Here is a 6,000-nt window from a genome sequence, read left to right on the forward strand (position 1 = left end):
GTCGGAGGAACAGTTACCTCACTTACGTTTCCTGCTCTGATCCCTGCCTCCTCCAGACGCCAGCACATATAAAAAACCCCATGACCAGAAGTCGGCATGCATTTGTAACCAGGAGATTGGTCTAAACAGAAGACACTTTTTTTTGGCTGTTTTGTGGATAGTCAAGCCTATTGTTATTTGGTTTACACCTTTGAGTCCTTGTACTTAATTCTCTAACCTTGTTTTCTTAGTTATATGTGGTGTTGATACCCCAACATTATGTTTGAACCAGTGCTCTTCACCAAATACTGTATATACTATACATATATATTGATGCATGCAAGAAAGCTGGGAGCATCCTTGTGGCATTAACAGGAGAAACGCAATTGCTAACCCCACAGCACATAGGACACAGACCATTGGCGTCACTTCCAGCATAGCTCCAAAGTCCCATCTCTTTTAGATTGTTTAAAGAATTGTGGGGATCATTGTGAAAGAATGGAGAACACTGAGCTGCACAACACAGAAAAACGCATAAAGTTTAAGAAGAGAAGCACTCAAAGAACAATAACTCATTCAGAACTTTTGTTTTCTTTTCCCTAATCTTTAGTTTGTACTAAACAGGGTAGTGGCTAGTCTCCAACAATTTATTCTCTTTCTTTTGTCCTTTTATATTACTATATGCTGTACACATACAGTATATGGTATAGATATATATGGTATATATAAAATGTAAATAGATATATAGATAGATAACATAAGTGTAATACTGTTGACTTGGCATAATCCATTTATAATGGAAATTACCCTTTCTTTTTCTTTTGGGTATATGCTTGCAGGCTAATAATAATAATATTAATAATGTAACTTATTTCATGGATAGTGAAAGACCTCAAATTAATTGTACCGAGTTAACTTTTCTTCACAAAGAAAATTAAAGATCTGCTGTTGTCAACACTTGAGCACAACCTTGCTGATACTTAAATGCAGAGGAGGGTGTGACATCCTGCCCTGGCTGGCTTGCGCTAATTAATCACTCTGGTATTTAAGACCATTCAAGCAGACAAATAAATGGAGAATAATTAGGGTATCTTTGTTCCAGCCCAGCTCAGTTCACCAGGAACTAAGGGAAAGGGAAGAGTTAGAAGTAAGACATTAGTATGCAGAGCCTCGCTCCTCTTCTGCAAGTTCCGGAGAGATTAAGGAAAAAGCCAAATTAGCAGGCGTGTGACTGAGGTTAAAGCTTCAAACTAGAGTACTGGGATAGCATCTGGATTAGAGGTAAAAAGAGAATCTTTCATTGGCAAAAAAGGAAAACAGGTGCTAGAGAGAAAATTGTGAAAAGTCCTCCACATAGAGTTTGTAACCTTATTTCAATTCCCACCCCAGGTTACATCCATGTCTCTCACATAGTTTCTCAGAAAGAAAGAAAGAAAGAAAGAAAGAAAGAAAGAAAGAAAGAAAGAAAAAAGAAAGAAAAAGAAAGAAAGAAAGAAAGAAAGAAAGAAATTACTTTTTATTGTGGAGCCTTTTTGGACTCTTTTCACTCCCCAGATGTAATCTTGTTTCATTTTAATGCCATCAACCTTGCTTTACTTAGGATTTATATAGTACCATTAACTGCATGCAACATCAAAAGACACTTTACACAGCAAATGAGAATGTAATGCAGTGTAAATTATACAAAATAAACTGGAAGCTTCAGTCTGTATAAGGAAATTTAAACAACCAAGCATAAAAAGAAGCTTCACAAACCAAATACAGGCACAGTAGAGTACATTGCAATAGGGAGGAAAAAGTAATACTAAAGGATAAAGAGCTTTTGAAAAAGGCCATTGGTTTGAGCAAGACCAGTACATAGTGTGGCGGTAAGAGTTATATCTCAGTAAATGGCAAGGATTAAAAACACTTTAATTGAAGAGTCAGAAATTAAAAAGAGTTAAGATGTCGATCTTCAGTCTGCATCTGAACGTCAGGACAGATGGCGCTACATAACCTGACCAAAAAACAGTTTAGAAAAGTAAGAACTACAACAGTGAATGAGCCTTTGCTTTTGTTTTGTAATGCAGTTATTGTAGTAATAGGACTAGTATTCCCATGATGCTTTGCGGTATGCCCAGGATGTTGGAGGGTAGGGAACTTCCTGCTTCTTGTTGAATAAACGTTTTTCTAAGGTTGCGACTTGGAGTCCCGCGTCCTCATTATACATGGTGTCGGAAGCTACAAACTGTAAGTCTCCAGTCTGTTTTAAAAGTTCGGAAGATGTTATTACCGTCGCAGGACAGATGAGAAGCTGTGTGCATGGCTGTGTCAGGAAGAGTCAGTTGGTGTGAGTGCAGGCAGAGGGAGACGTGCAGCAGGAGGACGCATCTGAAAGTTTGGATCCTGAATGCGAGAGGAACAGGGATTTACCAACCAGGATGGTGACAACTGTGCAAATAACTCCCCCAGAGCCGTGCGACTTTTCCTGTCCCACAGACTGGCCGAAGTGGATCAGACGATTCGAAAGGTTCAGAATTACAACAGCTCTCAATGAAAAAACGGAGGAATATCAGGTGAATTCGCTCTTATATGCCATGGGAGACGCAGCTGATGATGTTTTGGCGGTTTTACCTCTGTCTGATGCAGATAAAAAGAAATATGACTCTTTTAAATCAGCATTTGAACAGCATTATGTGGGAAAACACAATGCTATTTTTGAAAGAGCACAGTTTAACTCAAGACGGCAACAAGAAGGGGAGAGTGCTTCATCACAGCTGTACATAAGTTGTCAGAGAACTGTGGTTTTGGAGTGCTTAAGAGACTTATAAGAGATAGAATTGTGGTTGGCATTAAAGACAAAAAGTTGCCAGAACAGCTACAACTGGACTCAGATTTAACACTTTCTAAAGCCATACTTAAGGTCAGACAGAGCGAAACTGTGAGGAAACAACAAACAATATTGCTCAGCAGTGTACAAGAGGAAAAAACTTCCAACATGGACGCCATACGGACAAACATGAAGAAAGCAAAGCCACAAATGTGGCAACAGACACAGAAAAGGCAAGGACCAGACAAGCTGAGTGTTAAAGAGTGTGGCCGCTGTGGACGTAAAAATACACACTCATGGAAAGACTGTCCTGCTAGAGACGTTGAATGTCGCAAGTGTCATAAAAAAGGACATTTTGCCGTTGTCGCAATAGTGAAGCTGCAGTCTTACGTAAGGTTGTAGAATGTCAAGATAACAGCGAAGATTTTGTGTTTTTGGGAGAAGTAGGGACTGAGAGATCCAAACGATGGGTAGAAAAAGTCCTAATGAATGGGGAAAATGATGAGTTTAAGTTAGACACTGGGGCAGACGTTACATCCATTCCTGAGAAGTGGTACATACCAGAACGAGATGGAGCACTGCAGAAACCCCAAAAGACTCTTTTAGGGCCTGGTGGATACCCACTTAACGTGAAGGGCTGCTATAAAGCACAAATAATAGCAAAAGGCCTCAGTACATCAGAGGATATTTACCTGGTTTCAGGCCTAGTTCAGCCACTATTAAGCAGACCAGCATGTGAAGCTTTGGGTTTGGTGTACAGAGTACACACAGTTATGAAGTCTGATGTAGATTTCAGAGCTGCTTATCCAGATGTTTTTCAGGGTTTAGGCAAGCTACAAGAGTCTTACCACATTCAGCTAGAACAGGGAGCTACACCGGTGGCTCTGTCTGACCCAGAAGGGTCCCTCTCCCCCTCAGAGCTACACAGAATGGAAGGAATGGGAGTTATTTCTAAGGTTACTGAGCCAACAGCATGGTGTTCAGGCATGGCAGTCATCCCCAAACTAGGTGGGAAGCCACCTAGGATATGTGTAGATCTCACACCTTTAAACGCAGTAGTAAAAAGAGAACGTCATATCCTTCCAGCAGTAGACCAAACACTAGCAATGTTGAAAGATGCTAGGGTGTTTACAAAACTGGACGCTTGATCTGGACTTTGGGCAAATCCCTCTTACTCCACAGTCAAGGCCTCTCACAACTTTCATCACTCCTTTTGGGAGATATCATTTCAACCGCCTCCCATTTGGAATATCATCGGCGCCAGAGCATTTTCAGAGGAGGATGTCTCAAATGCTCGAGGGCTTTGAGGGAGTCATCTGTCATGCCGATGATGTGCTTGTCTATGGCAGGGACAAACAAGAACATGACCAAAGACTTCACCGTGTGCTCCAAAAGTTTCAAAAAGAAGGACTCACTTTAAATGAAAAATGTGAGTTTGCCAAGACTGAAATCATGTTTGTGGGTCACAAGGTTTCCGCAAACGGCATTGAGCCCAAACAAAGTCAAAGCGATACAACAGCTGCCGCAACCCACATGTGTGGCAGATGTGCGACGTCTCATGGGCATGGCCAACTACCTTGCAAAGTTTGTGCCACAGCTCGGCACAATAACAATGCCATTAAAGGATCTGCAAAAGGAGAGAAATGAATGGAATTGGGCAGAGCCCCAAGAAACAGCTTTTCAACGACTGAAAGGGAAACTAAGCTCTCCTTAAGAACTTGCTCAGTACTCTAACATGGCAGACACAAGAGTGGCAGCGGACGCATCGTCATATGGGATTGGAGCTGTTCTTACACAAAAGCAGCAAGATGGTTCATGGCGACCCATTACATACATTTCAAGAGGACTAACAGACACCGAGAGGCGCTACACCCAAATTGAAAAGGAAGCGTTAGCTGTCACATGGGCATGTGAAAGACTGTCATCATACTTGGGGACTGGGCGGTATCATGGTCTGGAATCCCTACAGATTTTATTTTTTCTCCAGCCGTCTGGAGTTTTTTTGTTTTTTCTGTCCCCCCTGGCCATTGAACCTTACTCTTATTCGTCTTATAAGTCTTTCATTTTTCTATTATTTAATATGTAAAGCACTTTGAGCTACTGTTTGTATGAAAATGTGCTATATAAATAAATGTTGTTGTTGTTGTTGTACTTAATGGGTCTACATTTCACTTTAATGACAGACCATAAACCTCTGGTCCCTCTGCTCAGCACTAGGGGCTTGGACGATCTTCCTCCGAGGGTCTTGAGGTTTCGTTTAAGACTGCTATGCTTTACCTTTAACATCATTCATGTGCCAGGAAAGAACCTCGTCACAGCTGATGCCCTGTCTAGAGCACCGCTACCTGGTCTGCCCTCTGCAGGTGAGCTGCAGTTTGAAAAAGAGGTGAAAGTTTTTGTTGACAGTTGGTGATCGGTCTCCCAGCCTCAGACAGGAAGCTGGAGACTGTAAAGAAGGCACAAAAAGAAGATAATGTGTGTAGAAAAGTGACTGAGCACTGTTCCAGTGGATGGCCAGAGAAATGCCAGCTTGACCCAGACATTAAGCCATTTTGGCAGCATAGAATGGACTTTCATCTTGCAAACGATCTTCTGATGAAAGGACAGAGATTGGTAATACCACATATCCTCAGAGCAAACATTCTAGAGCGTCTGCATGAAGGCCATCAGGGGATTTCCAAGTGCAGAGCCAGAGCTCGAGAGTCTGTGTGGTGGCCAGGCATCTCCACAGAGATTGGTCGCATGGTGGATAGCTGTGATATATGTCAAAAACACAGGGTACACTCTCACGAACCACTGATACCAACTCAGATCCCAGACCGCCCATGGCAAAAGGTCGGTATGGATCTTTTTGAATGGTCCAAGAGACAATACCTTCTCTTAATAGACTTTTTCTCAAGATATATTGAGGTAGTTGAGCTTAAGTGCACTTCGGCTGAAGTCAGCAACATGGGACATTCAGCAAAGCTATCAAGGAGATTTTTGCAAGACATGGAACAGCAGAGACTGTTGTTTCTGATAACAGGCCACAGTTTTTCTCAGAGCTATTCAAAATGTTTGCAGAGGAGTATCAGTTCACACATGTCACCAGCAGCCCACGTTATCCCCAAGCCAACAGGGAGGCCGAACATGCAGTGCGGACTATAAAGGACTTGTGGAAGAAGGATCCTGATCATAGCAGAGCACTACTGGCATACAGAGCCACTCCACTG

This window comes from Polypterus senegalus, chromosome 3 (assembly GCF_016835505.1).
Source record: "Polypterus senegalus isolate Bchr_013 chromosome 3, ASM1683550v1, whole genome shotgun sequence".
Classification (NCBI taxonomy): domain Eukaryota; kingdom Metazoa; phylum Chordata; class Cladistia; order Polypteriformes; family Polypteridae; genus Polypterus; species Polypterus senegalus.